A 15,316-nucleotide genomic window follows, 5' to 3' on the forward strand; every position below is an offset into this window, starting at 1 on the left:
ATCTGGTGGCAGGCTATGGGTGGCAAGTGGCACACTGTATATGGTGGCAGGCTACAGGTGGAAAGTGGCACACTGCATGTGGTGGCAGGCAACGGTGACAAGTGACAAGCTCAGGGTTCCCACTGATTCTGCATTATTGTGAGTTGAACTATTTCATGATATATTACAATGTGGTAATAAAATCAATGTGATTTGATCATCCTGACACCATATCTAGCATGGTGTCAGGATGATTTATGTGCTAACACCAACCATTCACCAGACAAATCACACCAAATTCTCTGTCATCCCTGAGACTACGTTGCCCCCCCTCATTTTTTGGGAGGAAGTTGGGTGTCCCTGAATGGCAGTTTGGAAATGTGGCCACCCTACTGGCAGGGCATCAGAAAAAGTCCTGCAAGCAGCTTCTTTGCAGCGCCCCTGCCCATTGAAAACAATGGGGCAGCACTGCTATACCGTCGGCAAAACTCCACTGCAGCGGCGTTTTGCGGGCAGATTCAACCCCTTTTCGGCCACTAATGGGGGTTAAAACTGCTCCGCTAGCAGCCGAATAGCGCCGCTAAAACGGCGCTAAAAGTAGCGCCGTTTTATCGCTGCCACCTGGGGTGGCACAGTGTGAAAGGGCTCTTATGCAACTTGAATGTGGGTTTCCCAGCATCCAATTCGTATGACAGCAGATTGTGACCGGTTCTCTGTGGAGCCGATTCACACATACCTGGGGCGGCCGCGGAGGGGATTGCACAGGGGTGCTGTGCGTCTTTGGCTCTGATTCAAGTAAAAATTCGGGCCTGATTCGTCCCTGAAATGGAGAACAGGGATGCACCGGACCCCTGCTGTGAGCCGCATCCATATTAGCTGTGACAGCTTGCGGCTTCACAGCCGCGTGCCCACTGTGCATGCACGAGCAGAGCTGCATCCCAGAAGACTTCGGGAGGGGGGGGTGGAGAACTTCTGCTTCCAATCACCTAAGGAGACTGGAACGAAAGTGGCAGTGGGTACCTGTGAAAATTGGATACCTGCTCCCCCCTCCTCCCCAAAAGCTTTGTTTTACAAACAGGAGTGGGGGAGGAGGCCTTAAGGTGGAAGTTCCACTTTTGGGTGGAACTCCGCTTTAAAGTGTTTGTTACCTCAACATTTCATATTCCTGATGTAAGCCTGCTGTACCATGCACTTGTTTGAGAAAGTATCCTATTCTCTTTGTATTGCTTCCTTTGTGTGAAATCCCTGGTGTTCCTGAGAGTCCATCTGCTTTCCTAATAAAAAACTGACCACACTAGGCAGGAGAATACACCATGGTCAGTTCTCTAGCTATGCTGGGAACTCTGCCTGCTCTCCAATGATTAGACACAGCCTGTCACTGGGAAGCTCAGTGTACTGCTGCTTCTCCTCCACCCCCCGCTCTTATGCAGCTGAAAACAGAGGGAATGTGATCACTTATAAAAAAAAGGAAAAAAAAAGTATTTATAATGTTTTTGTTTTTTTTATAGCTACACAAAAAAGGTGGGTAAACATTGGGGATTGGTCCCACAGAAAATGATGATCCTGATTGTTGTTTAAAATCTTCATTATGCTATTCAAAATAAAAACTCTGAAATACTGAACCATTTCATTTCCTTGTGCCCCGTGTCTGGTTACCAAATCACTTAAGTGGCCCGCACTTTTCAAAGGGTTAGGCACCCCTGGTCTATGGACATCCAAATATTTGCATACTCATAACAAGCAGTAAATAAACTTTAAAGGCAAAGTATGGTCAAAGCTTTTTTGTCTTTTTCTTCTCCTATAGAGGAGTGCAGTTTGGTCTCCTGTGACCCATTTTCAGCCAATAGTAGGCTGAAGTCCACTGTTGGCTGACATCACTCAGGCAGTCCAGGCACTGCATCAGTCCCAACTTTTTAGTTGGTATCCACCCAGAAGCGAACCACTGTGAGACTGAGTCAGCCGTTTCAGCTTCCTCCACAGCCTGGTGCTCTAGTGAGCACTGGAAGGGCAGAGCAAAGAGCCAGTGACTAACAGTCATTGTGTCACGAGAGCCATGTACCTGTTGTGAGACCAAAGTAGTAGGGAGGCCTCCCTTGCACCTCGGGTCCTTGAAGCCTCTGGAGCTGGAGACAAAGACTTGGTGGACACTTAGTGGCATGGGTGCCAGGGATGCAGAGCACTGTGCAAGCCTTGGTCCGAGACCCGAGCTGAGGTCAAGTCCAGTTGGGCAGCGAAGTATAAAAGGGTTAATCTGAAGAGGAATGGTCAAGATCCAAGCCGGGGTCGGTTTCAATCTGGCAGCTGAGTACAAAAGTGGCAAAGAAGTAGAATGGTTAAGGTACAAATCTGAGGTCAATGGCAAGCAGCAAACAAGAGTAGTCAAATAGGTTTCCAGGTCACAACAAGTTCAGACAGATCACACTCTAGCACAGGAACAAGGGAGGACTGAAGATAATCCAGCAATTTGGCAGTCTGGGCTGGGCTTATGTAGGAAAGTTTGAGGTCACTTCCTGTGCGCCTCCTGGGCATTTTCCCGCCTTTTTCCATCAGGTTGAAGTAATTTCCTGTGCGCGTCCTGGGCATTTTCCTGCCTTTTTCCATCAAGTCTTCTGCGCAGGTGTGGTTTAGCAGACTGAGGCATCTTTGCCGCATGCTCAGTTGGCACGGATTTCCTCTTGCAGCAACGCGCCCTTGGTGTATGCCTAGTAAGCCCTGGACTCTTACACATTGCTCTCTGCTTGGAGCAAATGGGAGAACTGAGAGATCAGTGGTGCTTGATCTCTCATTTCTCAGTGTAGAGGCGTCAGGGGACAGATGCAGCATCGTATCGATGCTGCATCCACCTGTGTGAATATAATTTTTTTTTAACCCAAACTTCTCTTTTAAAACAAGCCCTCACAGAGCTTTGTAGCAGCAGATACTGTGGAGTATTTAATGAAGCTCACAGGAGAGGAAGTCAATTGTTAATGTGGGGTGACAGCACTCTGCTATCTTCCATCTTCCTGGGTACCTGCTCTGTGCTTAAAGGGGTTGTAAAGGCAGAAGGTTTTTATTATCTTAACCGTAACGCATTCTATGCATTAAGATAAAAAGCCTTTTGTGTGCAGCAGCCCCCCTAATACTTACCTGAGCCCCATCTCAATCTAGCAATGTCCACGAGTCCCTCGGCCGCCAGGGACTCTTCTTCCTGATTGGCTGAGACACAGCAGCCCTGCCATTGACTCCCGCTGCTGTCAATCAAAGTCAGTTAGCCAATCAGTAGAGAGAGGGGTGGCCGAACCGCAGCTCCATGTCAGCTCGGGTGCCCCTATAGCAAGCTGCTTGCTGTGGAGGCACTCGACAGGAGGGAGGGCCAGAAGCAGCAAAGAGGGAGCCTGGAAGAGGAGGATCCAGGCTACAAATCCACTACACAGGGCAGGTAACTATAACATGTTTGTTATTTAATAATAATAAAAAATTGACTTTACAATCACTTTAATTTAGGGATTGGACTGTTGAGGAAGAGAAGAATGATGTACTGAGAGAAATTGGAAGTAAAAGTGTTTTTTGCTGTAATTACTCCATGGTGCTTGCAGCTACAAATGTAAGCAAGGGCTTGTTTTAACCACTTGCCGACCGCCCCACGCATATATACGTGAGCAGAATGGCACGGGCAGGCAAAATCACGTACCCATACGTGATTGCCTTCCTGCGGGCGGGGGGTCCGATTGGACCCCCCCCGGTGCCAGCGGCGGTCGGCATTTGGCTATGAGCGATGAGAGACGAGGGGTAGACCATCCGATCGTGGCCCCCCCCTCGCGATCGCTCCCAGCCAATGAGGAACATCCCCTGCCTGTGTATAGTACACACAGGCAGAGGATGTGATGTCATCTCTCCTCGGCTCGGCAGTTTCCGTTCTAGCGCCGAGGAGAGAAGACATGTAAGTGCACCAACACACACACACACACAGTAGAACATGCCAGGCACACAAAACACCCCCGATCCCCCCCCGATCGCCCCCCGATCCCCCCCCAATCACCCCTCCCTGTCACAAACTGACACCAGCAGTTTTTTTTTTTTTTTTTATGATTACTGCATGGTGTCAGTTAGTGACAGTCACTGTGGTAGGACAGTGCGTGTTACCCCCCTTTAGGTCTACGGTACCCCCCTAACCCCCCCTAATAAAGTTTTAACCCCTTGATCACCCCCTGTCACCAGTGTCGCTAAGCGATCATTTTTCTGATCGCTGTATTAGTGTCGCTGGTGACGCTAGTTAGGAACGTAAATATTTAGGTTCGCCGTCAGCATTTTATAGCGACAGGGACCCCCATATACTATCTAATAAATGTTTTAACCCCTTGATTGCCCCCTAGTTAACCCTTTCACCACTGATCACCGTATAACTGTTACGGTTGACGCTGGTTAGTTGGTTTATTTTTCATAGTGTCAGGGCACCCGCCGTTTATTACCGAATAAAGGTTTAGCCCCCTGATCGCCTGGCGGTGATATGCGTCGCCCCAGGCAGCGTCAGATTAGCGCCAGTACCGCTAACACCCACGCACGCAGCATACGCCTCCCTTAGTGGTATAGTATCTGAACGCATCAATATCTGATCCGATCAGATCTATACTAGCGTCCCCAGCAGTTTAGGGTTCCCAGAAACGCAGTGTTAGCGGGATCAGCCCAGATACCCGCTAGCACCTGCGTTTTGCCCCTCCGCCCGGCCCAGCCCAGCCCACCCAAGTGCAGTATCGATCTATCACTGTCACTTACAAAACGCTAAACGCATAACTGCAGCATTCGCAGAGTCAGGCCTGATCCCTGCGATCGCTAACAGTTTTTTTGGTAGCGTTTTGGTGAACTGGCAAGCACCAGCCCCAGGCAGCGTCAGGTTAGCGCCAGTCGCGCTAACACCCACGCACGCACCGTACACCTCCCTTAGTGGTATAGTATCTGATCAGATCAATACCTGATCCGATCAGATCTATACTAGCGTCCCCAGCATTTTAGGGTTCCCAAAAACGCAGTGTTAGTGGGATCAGCCCAGATACCTGCTCGCACCTGCGTTTTGCCCCTCCGCCCAGCCTGGCCCAGCCCACCCAAGTGCAGTATCGATCGATCACTGTCACTTACAAAACACTAAACGCATAACTGCAGCGTTCACAGAGTCAGGCCTGATCCCTGCGATCGCTAACAGTTTTTTTGGTAGCGTTTTGGTGAACTGGCAAGCACCAGCGGCCTAGTACACCCCGGTCGTAGTCAAACCAGCACTGCAGTAACACTTGGTGACGTGGCGAGTCCCATAAATGCAGTTCAAGCTGGTGAGGTGGCAAGCACAAGTAGTGTCCCACTGCCACCAAAAAGACAAACACAGGCCCGTCGTGCCCATAATGCCCTTCCTGCTGCATTCGCCAATCCTAATTGGGAACCGACCACTTCTGCAGCGCCCGTACTTCCCCCATTCACATCCCCAACCAAATGCAGTCGGCTGCATGAGAGGCATTTTCTTTATGTCCTCCCGAGTACCCCTACCCAACGAATCCCCCCAAAAAAGATGTTGTGTCTGCAGCAAGCGCGGATATAGGCGTGACACCCGCTATTATTGTCTCTCCTGTCCTGACAATCCTGGTCTTTGCATTGGTGAATGTTTTGAACGCTACCATTCACTAGTTGAGTATTAGCGTAGGGTACAGCATTGCACAGACTAGGCACACTTTCACAGGGTCTCCCAAGATGCCATCACATTTTGAGAGACCCGAACCTGGAACCGGTTACAGTTATAAAAGTTAGTTACAAAAAAAAGTGTAAAAAAAAAAAAAAAACACATACAAAAATATAAAATAAAAAAAAAATAGTTGTCGTTTTATTGTTCTCTCTCTCTCTATTCTCTCTAGTGTTCTGCTCTTTTTTACTGTATTCTATTCTGCAATGTTTTATTGTTATTATGTTTTATCATGTTTGTTTTTCAGGTCTGCAATTTTTTATACTTTACCGTTTACTGTGCTTTATTGTTAACCATTTTTTTGTCTTCAGGTACGCCATTCACGACTTTGAGTGGTTATACCAGCATGATGCCTGCAGGTTTAGGTATCATCTTGGTATCATTCTTTTCAGCCAGCGGTCGGCTTTCATGTAAAAGCAATCCTAGCGGCTAATTAGCCTCTAGACTGCTTTTACAAGCAGTGGGAGGGAATGCCCCCCCCCCCACCGTCTTCCGTGTTTTTCTCTGGCTCTCCTGTCTCAACAGGGAACCTGAGAATGCAGCCGGTGATTCAGCCAGCTGACCATAGAGCTGATCAGAGACCAGAGTGGCTCCAAACATCTCTATGGCCTAAGAAACCGGAAGCTACGAGCATTTCATGACTTAGATTTCGCCGGATGTAAACAGCGCCATTGGGAAATTGGGAAAGCATTTTATCACACCGATCTTGGTGTGGTCAGATGCTTTGAAGGCAGAGGAGAAATCTAGGGTCTAATAATTTTTTCAAAAAAGAGTACCTGTCACCACCTATTGCTATGATAGGGGATATTTACATTCCCTGAGATAACAATAAAAATGATTAAAAAAAAAAATATATGAAAGGAACAGTTTAAAAATAAGATAAAAAAGCAAAAAAATAAAGAAAAAAAAAAAAAAAAAAAAAAAAGCACCCCTGTCCCCCCTGCTCTTGCGCTAAGGCAAACGCAAGCGTCGGTCTGGCGTCAAATGAATAAAAGCAATTGCACCATGCATGTGAGGTATCACCGCGAAGGTCAGATCGAGGGCAGTAATTTTAGCAGTAGACCTCCTCTGTAAATCTAAAGTGGTAACCTGTAAAGGCTTTTAAAGGCTTTTAAAAATGTATTTAGTTTGTCACCACTGCACGTTTGTGCGCAATTTTAAAGCATGTCATGTTTGGTATCCATGTACTCGGCCTAAGATCATCTTTTTTATTTCATCAAACATTTGGGCAATATAGTGTGTTTTAGTGCATTAAAATTTAAAAAAGTGTGTTTTTTCCCCAAAAAATGCGTTTGAAAAATCGCTGCGCAAATACTGTGTGAAAAAAAAAAATGAAACACCCACCATTTTAATCTGTAGGGCATTTGCTTTAAAAAAATATATAATGTGTGGGGGTTCAAAGTAATTTTCTTGCAAAAAAAAATAATTTTTTCATGTAATCAAAAAGTGTCAGAAAGGGCTTTGTATTCAAGTGGTTAGAAGAGTGGGTGATGTGTGACATAAGCTTCTAAATGTTGTTCATAAAATGCCAGGACAGTTCAAAACCCCCCCAAATGACCCCATTTTGGAAAGTAGACACCCCAAGCTATTTTCTGAGAGGCATGTCGAGTCCATGGAATATTTTATATTGTGACACAAGTTGCGGGAAAGAGACAATTTTTTTTTTTTTTTTTGCACAAAGTTGTCACTAAATGATATATTGCTCAAACATGCCATGGGAATATGTAAAATTACACCCCAAAATACATTCTGTTGCTTCTCCTGAGTATGGGGATACCACATGTGTGGGACTTTTTGGGAGCCTAGCCGCGCACGGGACCCAGAAAACCAAGCACCGCCTTCAGGCTTTCTAAGGGTGTAAATTTTTGATTTCACTCTTCACTGCCTATCACAGTTTCGGAGGCCATGGAATGCCCAGGTGGCAACCCCCCCCCCCCCAAATGACCCCATTTTGGAAAGTAGACATCCCAAGCTATTTGCGGAGAGGTATAGTGAGTATTTTGCAGACCTCACTTTTTGTCACAAAGTTTTGAAAATTGAAAAAAGAAAAAAAAAATTTTTTTCTTGTCTTTCTTTATTTTCAAAAACAAATGAGAGCTGCAAAATACTCACCATGCCTCTCAGCAAATAGCTTGGGGTGTCTACTTTCCAAAATGGGGTCATTTGGGGGGGTTTGTGCCACCTGGGCATTCCATGGCCTCCGAAACTGGCAGTGAAGAGTGAAATCAAAAATTCACGCCCTTAGAAATCCTGAAGGCGGTGATTGGTTTTTGGGGCCCCGTACGCGGCTAGGCTCCTAAAAAGTCCCACACATGTGGTATCCCCATACTCAGGAGAAGAAGCTAAATGTATTTTGGGGTGCAATTCCACATATGCCCATGGCCTGTGTGAGCAATATATCATTTAGTGACAACTTTGTGCAAAAAAAAAATAAAAAATTTGTCACTTTCCCGCAACTTGTGTCAAAATATAAAACATTCCATGGACTCAACATGCCTCAAAGCAAATAGCTTGGGGTGTCTACTTTCCAAAATGGGGTCATTTGGGGGGGGGTTATGCCATCTGGGCATTTTATGGCATTCAAAACTGTGATAGGTAGTGAGGAGTAAAATAAAAAATGTACGCCCTTAGAAATCCTGAAGGCAGTGATTGGTTTTCGGGGCCCCGTACGCGGCTAGGCTCCCAAAAAGTCCCACACATGTGGTATCCCCGTACTCAGGAGAAGCAGCTAAATGTATTTTGGGGTGCAATTCCACATATGCCCATGGCCTGTGTGAGCAATATATCATTTAGTGACAACTTTTTGTAATTTTTTTTTTTTTTTTTGTCATTATTCAATCACTTGGGACAAAAAAAATTAATATTCAATGGGCTCAACATGCCTCTCAGCAATTTCCTTGGGGTGTCTACTTTCCAAAATGGGGTCATTTGTGGGGGTTTTGTACTGCCCTGCCATTTTAGCATCTCAAGAAACGACATAGGCAGTCATAAATTAAAGGCTGTGTAAATTCCAGAAAATGTACCCTAGTTTGTAGGCGCTATAACTTTTGCGCAAACCAATAAATATACACTTATTGACATTTTTTTTACCAAAGACATGTGGCCGAATACATTTTGGCCTAAATGTATGACTAAAATTGAGTTTATTGGATTTTTTTTAGAACAAAAAGTAGAAAATATAAATTTTTTTCAAAATTTTCGGTCTTTTTCCGTGTATAGCGCAAAAAATAAAAACGGCAGAGGTGATCAAATACCATCAAAAGAAAGCTCTATTTGTGGGAAGAAAAGGACGCAAATTTTGTTTGGGTACAGCATTGCATGACCGGGGGGGACGAAAGAAAGGGGAGAAGAGAATAAAGAAAAAAAAAGAGGGACATGGAAAGGAGACAGACAAGGTCTTGGATTACTATATCCCGTTGATTAAATTGTTGTCCATGGTAACCATACTTTGTCGAATTTCCAGGGGCACCCACGACTAATGTACATCAACTTATATAACGGAAGGGCAGCATTAACTTTATTTTCCCATGTGGCTACAACTGGGGGGGCAGAGGAGGTCCATTTGCACAACATTTCCTTTTTAGCATAAAAAAGCAGATATGAGATCAACAGTTTGCTATGATGCGATCTTTGGTCATCGTCATGTATACCCAGTAAGGCTAGTTCAGGTGTCATAGGGACAGCCAATTCAAGACGAACATTCAACTGTTCGAATGCCCCTGCCCAAAAGGTCGACAACATGGGGCAGTCCCAGAACATATGCATGTATGTGCCCAAGTGTACCAGACATCTAGGACAATGTGGGTCTCTATCAGGAAATATTCTAGCCATACGTACCCGGGTAAAATACACCCTGTGGAGAAACTTTGTATGAGTTTGTCCCCTGCAGATATGACCAGCTTGGGGCCTTGTTCCAAACTGTCCTCCCAATCCTCCCTCTCTAGTGCCGGGATGTCAGCCTTCCATTGTTCCCATATTCTATCCATTTTCAGAGTGTCAATTGGAAGCAGAGTACTGTAGAGAGCAGAGAGAGGCTTCCTCAGATCACCACAGGACAGGAGGTCCTCTACTGGATCTAATTGCAGAGTAGGGGGTGTATGAAATTGGGCCCTGGCCGCGTGACAAAGCTGGGCATAGCGGAAAAACATCCACCCAAGTAAAGCATATTTCCTAGTTAATTGTGAGAATGACAGCAAAGTACATGTAGGCATAATATCTATTAATGACTTGATACCAAATCTCGCCCATACCTGAGGATCCGGTATTGACCTGAAATGAGGCAGGTTAGGGTTTCCCCAGAGAGGCTGGACCGGAGACCAGCGATCTGCTTGGAAAAACCTACGTCGAGCCGCATTCCATGCTTTGATCGTCGCCCTGGTTGGGGCAGGGAGACCCCTATATGCTCCCAAACCTCTATACAGCAGATTTTGTAATGCCTGCAGTGAGCCCAGCCAAGCTGCTTCTCCACAGACCGCAGCATTGGATCGTTTTGCCTCAAACCACCAATATGTTGTGACCAGCATTGCTGCCCAATAATAAACCCAAAAGTCTGGAAGGGCCAAGCCCCCCAAGTGCGTTGGTGAGCGTAGTGTGGATTTTGCCAGTCTCGGTATGGCTCAGTTCCATATAAAAGAAACAATGCATCTATCTACCTCCTGAAAAAATGACGCCGGTATCCAAACCAGACTGTTCCGGGAGATATAATTAAACTTGGGTAAGATGATCATCTTTAGGATATTTATACAGCCAAATAGATTCAAAGGGAGTCCTGACCAAGACTGGCACTTCTCCTGCAGGAGTCAGAGCAAGGGAAGCACATTCAAGGTATAATATTGATGGACATCTCTAGACACTCTTATCCCAAGATATTTGAACTCTACAACCCGCTGCAGCGGTGTAGAGCTGCACATGACCTGGGGCTGATTATCTAGAGGAAAGAGGACCGACTTAGTCCAATTAATATGAATGCCCGATAATAGTCCAAATTTATCGAATATCACCAGAGCGGCAGACAGTGATGGGCCAGCATCATTCAGGTAAAGCAGAGCATCATCTGCGTAGAGGGATATTTTCTCCTCCAAGCTGCCAACCTGTATCCCCCGGACCTCCTGAGACTCCCGAATCAAAATCGCCAGGGGCTCCAGAGCCAGGGCAAACAGACCGGGAGACAATGGACAACCCTGACGAGTACCCCTATGCAATGGGAAGGAGTCTGATAACCGATCATTGGTATGCACCCTAGCCCTCGGTGCTCTATATAGAAGTTGTAAATTAGGGCCAAACCCAAAGTGTTGCAGCACCCCCCATAGATATGCCCACTCTACAGAGTCAAACGCCTTTTCGGCGTCTAGGGAGACGATCACCCGGGTACCAGCAGTGCTATGGTTTATTGACATGTTTATAAATAGGCGTCTAAGGTTTATATTGGTGCCCTTACCCGGCATAAACCCGGTCTGATTGACATGGATCAATGTAGAAATTACCGACGACAGGCGATTAGCCAATATATTCGCCAATATTTCGCATCGACGTTGAGCAATGAAATGGGTCTGAATGATGCACAGTCCTGTGGGTCCTTACCGGGCTTGGGGATTAAGACAATTATGGCCTCCTCCATGGACTCAGGCAGAGCACCTGTCACTGCTAGGCCAGAGAAGAGGGATTTTAATCTAGGGGCAAGAAGGTCAGCATGCTGAGAGTAAAATTCTGTAGGCAGGCCGTCTGCACGCGGGGTCTTACCACCCTGTAAACCCCCAATGGCAGTCTGGACCTCCTCCAGGGAAATATCCTCCTCCAGTAAAGTCCTATGTTCCTCCGATAAGGTAGGAAAAGGGATAGCATCTAGGTAGTCCTGCAGTTCAGCTGGGGAGAGGTGCGCCCTAGAAGAATAGACCTCCCTGAAGAACCCCAAGAACCCAGCATTGATTTCCTCCGGAGAGGACACCAACTGTCCACTGGCGTTCCGGATACTAGCTATGTGATGTCATCTGGTTCTTTGCCAACCACGCTAACAATCGCCCATTCTTATTCCCATGTTAAAATACTCTCTGCTTGGAATATAGCATAGATTTTTTGGTTTGCTCAACATTATGTAAAGAGAGATCCCGAAGGGTCCTCTGCCACCACTTGTAATTGCCGTCGGTAGGGGATTGAATATATTCTGTCTCACACCTAGCTGTATCCCCCTCTAAGGTCTCCAAGGATCAGGAGGCCTCTCTCTGCAAAGAGGAGATGCGGGCAATATATCGCCCCCTTATCCAGGATTTAAAGGCATCCCACAGTGTAGCGGCATTGACAGAGCCCCCATTCAAATTCCAAAAATTACAAATAGCTTTCATCATTGGCTCTTTAATTCTGTCATCCTTCACCCAGAATCCGGACAGACGCCATAGTTTTAGACCCGGGGATTTGACTAAGAAGATTGTAAGACAGATGGGGGCATGATCCAAAATCCCTCGGGGCAGGTGCTCCACCGTTTTTGCCCAACATAATACCCCAGGGGAAGCATAAACCAAGTCTATACGGGAAAGGGCCCAATAAGAAGTGGAGTGACACGTATACTCTCTCCCACTTGGGTGAAAGTGTTGGCATACATCAGTGAGAGCAAACGTGTCTGCCCAGTTCCCCAAGGCTGAAGAGGGGCGGGTCGTCGCATACAGTCTGTCCATATCCTGTGACGGTACCATATTAAAATCACCGAATAAAAAGACTTCTTGTGTATTGAAACCCATCACAATCTGCATTATATCATTCAAGAGTTGTACATCCGCGGGGGGAGGAAGATACATACCCACCAACACCAACCCCCTATCATATAGAGAGGCATTTATGATAACAAATCTACCCCCTGGGTCTGTTCTGACATCCAAAATCTGTAATGGAAGGGACCTGCGGATCAAATTGCTTACCCCCCCTAGCATAATTGGAGTAAGTGGAATGGAAATGAGTTCCCACCCATGCCCTCCGGAGACCCAGGATACGCGTGTCCATCAAATGAGTCTCCTGAAGGATACATATGTGGGGATTATATTTCTGCAGGTATTTAAAAACCAGCATCCTTTTAGTGGCCGAATTTAGGCCCCGGACATTCCAAGATATGACAGAGAGATCAGCCATTGATTGGTGGGTGCAAAAAATTGAATAAGATCCGCACGTCCCTCCTCCCTCCCGACCGGTCCCCCAGGGGTAGAGACTCAAACGATCGCACAATCCCCATTAGCCATAAGAATATGTCATGCAGTACAGTAGTATGAAAATAGTGCTTATGTGAAATAGCAACACTCCAAATACAAGAAAGCAACTCCAGGTTAAAACATAGGTCAACAATAACTTCCCTGAGTTTCTGCAACGGCAGAAACCCCCCCCCCCTTCCCCACACCACCAACACAATCTGCTGATGTATCATACCCCCGAACCCCCAAAAAAACAGTGATTTAAAGAGGGTGAGCGCTTATAGCGAGAGGTGTTACCTATCAGGGCAACAGAGCTGCTGGTTAAATTTGCATAGATTCTCTCCCGGGTGACCCCAGGGGTACATAGCTTAGTTACTAAACAACCTTTCAATTGTAAATAAAAAATTATAACTTAATTAAATTGAAGCTTGCTGTAGAAGTAGCCCATGAGTAGGGATGAGCTTCGAGTTCGAGTCAAACTCATGTTCGACTCGAACATCGGCTGTTCGCAAGTGCGCCGAACAGCGAACAATTTGGGGTGTTCGCGGCAAATTCGGATGCCGCGGAACACCCTTTAAAAGTCTATGGAGAAATCAAAAGTGCTAATTTCAAAGGCTTATATGCAAGTTATTGTCATAAAAAGTGTTTGGGGACCTGGGTCCTGCCCCAGGGGACATGGATCAATGCAAAAAAAGTTTTAAAAACGGCCGTTTTTTCAGGAGCAGCGATTTTAATAATGCTTAAAGTCAAACAATAAAAGTGTAATATTCCTTTAAATTTCGTACCTGGGGGGGTGTCTATAGTATGCCTGTAAAGGGGCGCATGTTTTCCATGTTTAGAACAGTCTGACAGCAAAATGACATTTCAAAGGAAAAAAGTCATTTAACCACTTGACCACTGGGCACTTAAACCCCCATCCTAACCAGACCAATTTTCAGCTTTCGGTGCTCTCACACTTTGAATGACAATTACTCAGTCATGCAACACTGTACCCATATGAAATTTTCATCCTTTTTTTCACACAAATAGAGCTTTCTTTTGGTGGTATTTGATCACCTCTGGGTTTTTTATTTTCTGTGCTATAAATGAAAAAAGACTGAAAATTTTGTAAAAAAATGAATTTTTCTTCATTTCTATTATAAAATTTTGCAAATAAGTAATTTTTCTAAATAAATTTGGGCCAAAATTTACACTGCTACATATCTTTGGTAAAAATAACCCAAATTAGTAGATATTATTTAGTCTGTGTGAAAGTTATAGAGTCTACAAGCTATGGTGCCGATCACTGAAAATTGATCACATCTGATCACACCTGTTGTACTGAGGCCTATCTCATTTCTTGAGACCCTAACAAACCAGGAAAGTACAAATACCCACAAAATGACCCCTTTTTGGAAAGTAGACATTCCAAGGTATTTAGTAAGAGGCATGGTGAGTTTTTTGAAGTTGTCATTTTTTCCCACAATTCTTTGCAAAATTACGTTTTTTTTTCACACCAAATTGTCAATATAACAGGTTATTTCTTTTACATGGCATGTACATTCCACAAATGACACCCCAAAATATATTCTACCACTCCTCCTGAGTATTGTGATACCACATGTGTGAGACTTTTACACAGCCTGGCCACATACAGAGGCCTGACATTGAAGTAGCACATTCAGGCGTTCTAGGAGCATAAATTACATATCTAATCTTTCAACCACCTATTACACTTTTGAAGGCCCTGGAGCACCAGGACAATGGAAACGCCCACAAAATGACCCCATTTTGGAAAGCAAACACCCCAACACGTATAATCTATGAGGCATAATGAGTCTTTTGAACGGTTCATTTTTTTTCCAGAAGTTTTTGGAAAATGTGGAAAAAAAATGAAAACGCATTTTTTTTACACAAAGTTGTCCATTTCTAAGATATTTCCAACACATAGCATGTACATAGCAAAAATGACACCCCAAAATATATTCTGCTACTCCTCCTGAGTATTGTGATACCACATGTGTGAGACCTTTACACAGCCTGGCCACATACAGAGGCCCGACATTGAAGTAGCACATTCAGGCATTCTAGGAGCATAAATTACATAGCTAATCTCTCAACCACCTATTACATTTTTGAAGGCCCTGGAGCACCAGGACAATGGAAACGCCCACAAAGTGACCCCATTTTGGAAAGCAAACACCCCAACATATAATCTATGAGGCATAATGAGTCTTTTGAACGGTTCATTTTTTTCCAGAAGTTTTTGGAAAATGTGGAAAAAAAATGAAAACGCTTTTTTTTTTACACAAAGTTGTCCATTTCTAAGATATTTCCAACACATAGCATGTACATAGCAAAAATTACACCCCAAAATATATTCTGCTGCTCCTCCTGAGTATGGCGATACCACATGTGTGAGACTTTTACACAGCCTGGCCACATACAGAGGCCCGACATTGAAGTAGCACATTCAGGCGTTCTA

Source organism: Aquarana catesbeiana, linkage group LG11 (assembly GCF_042186555.1).
Source record: "Aquarana catesbeiana isolate 2022-GZ linkage group LG11, ASM4218655v1, whole genome shotgun sequence".
In the NCBI taxonomy this organism is placed as follows: domain Eukaryota; kingdom Metazoa; phylum Chordata; class Amphibia; order Anura; family Ranidae; genus Aquarana; species Aquarana catesbeiana.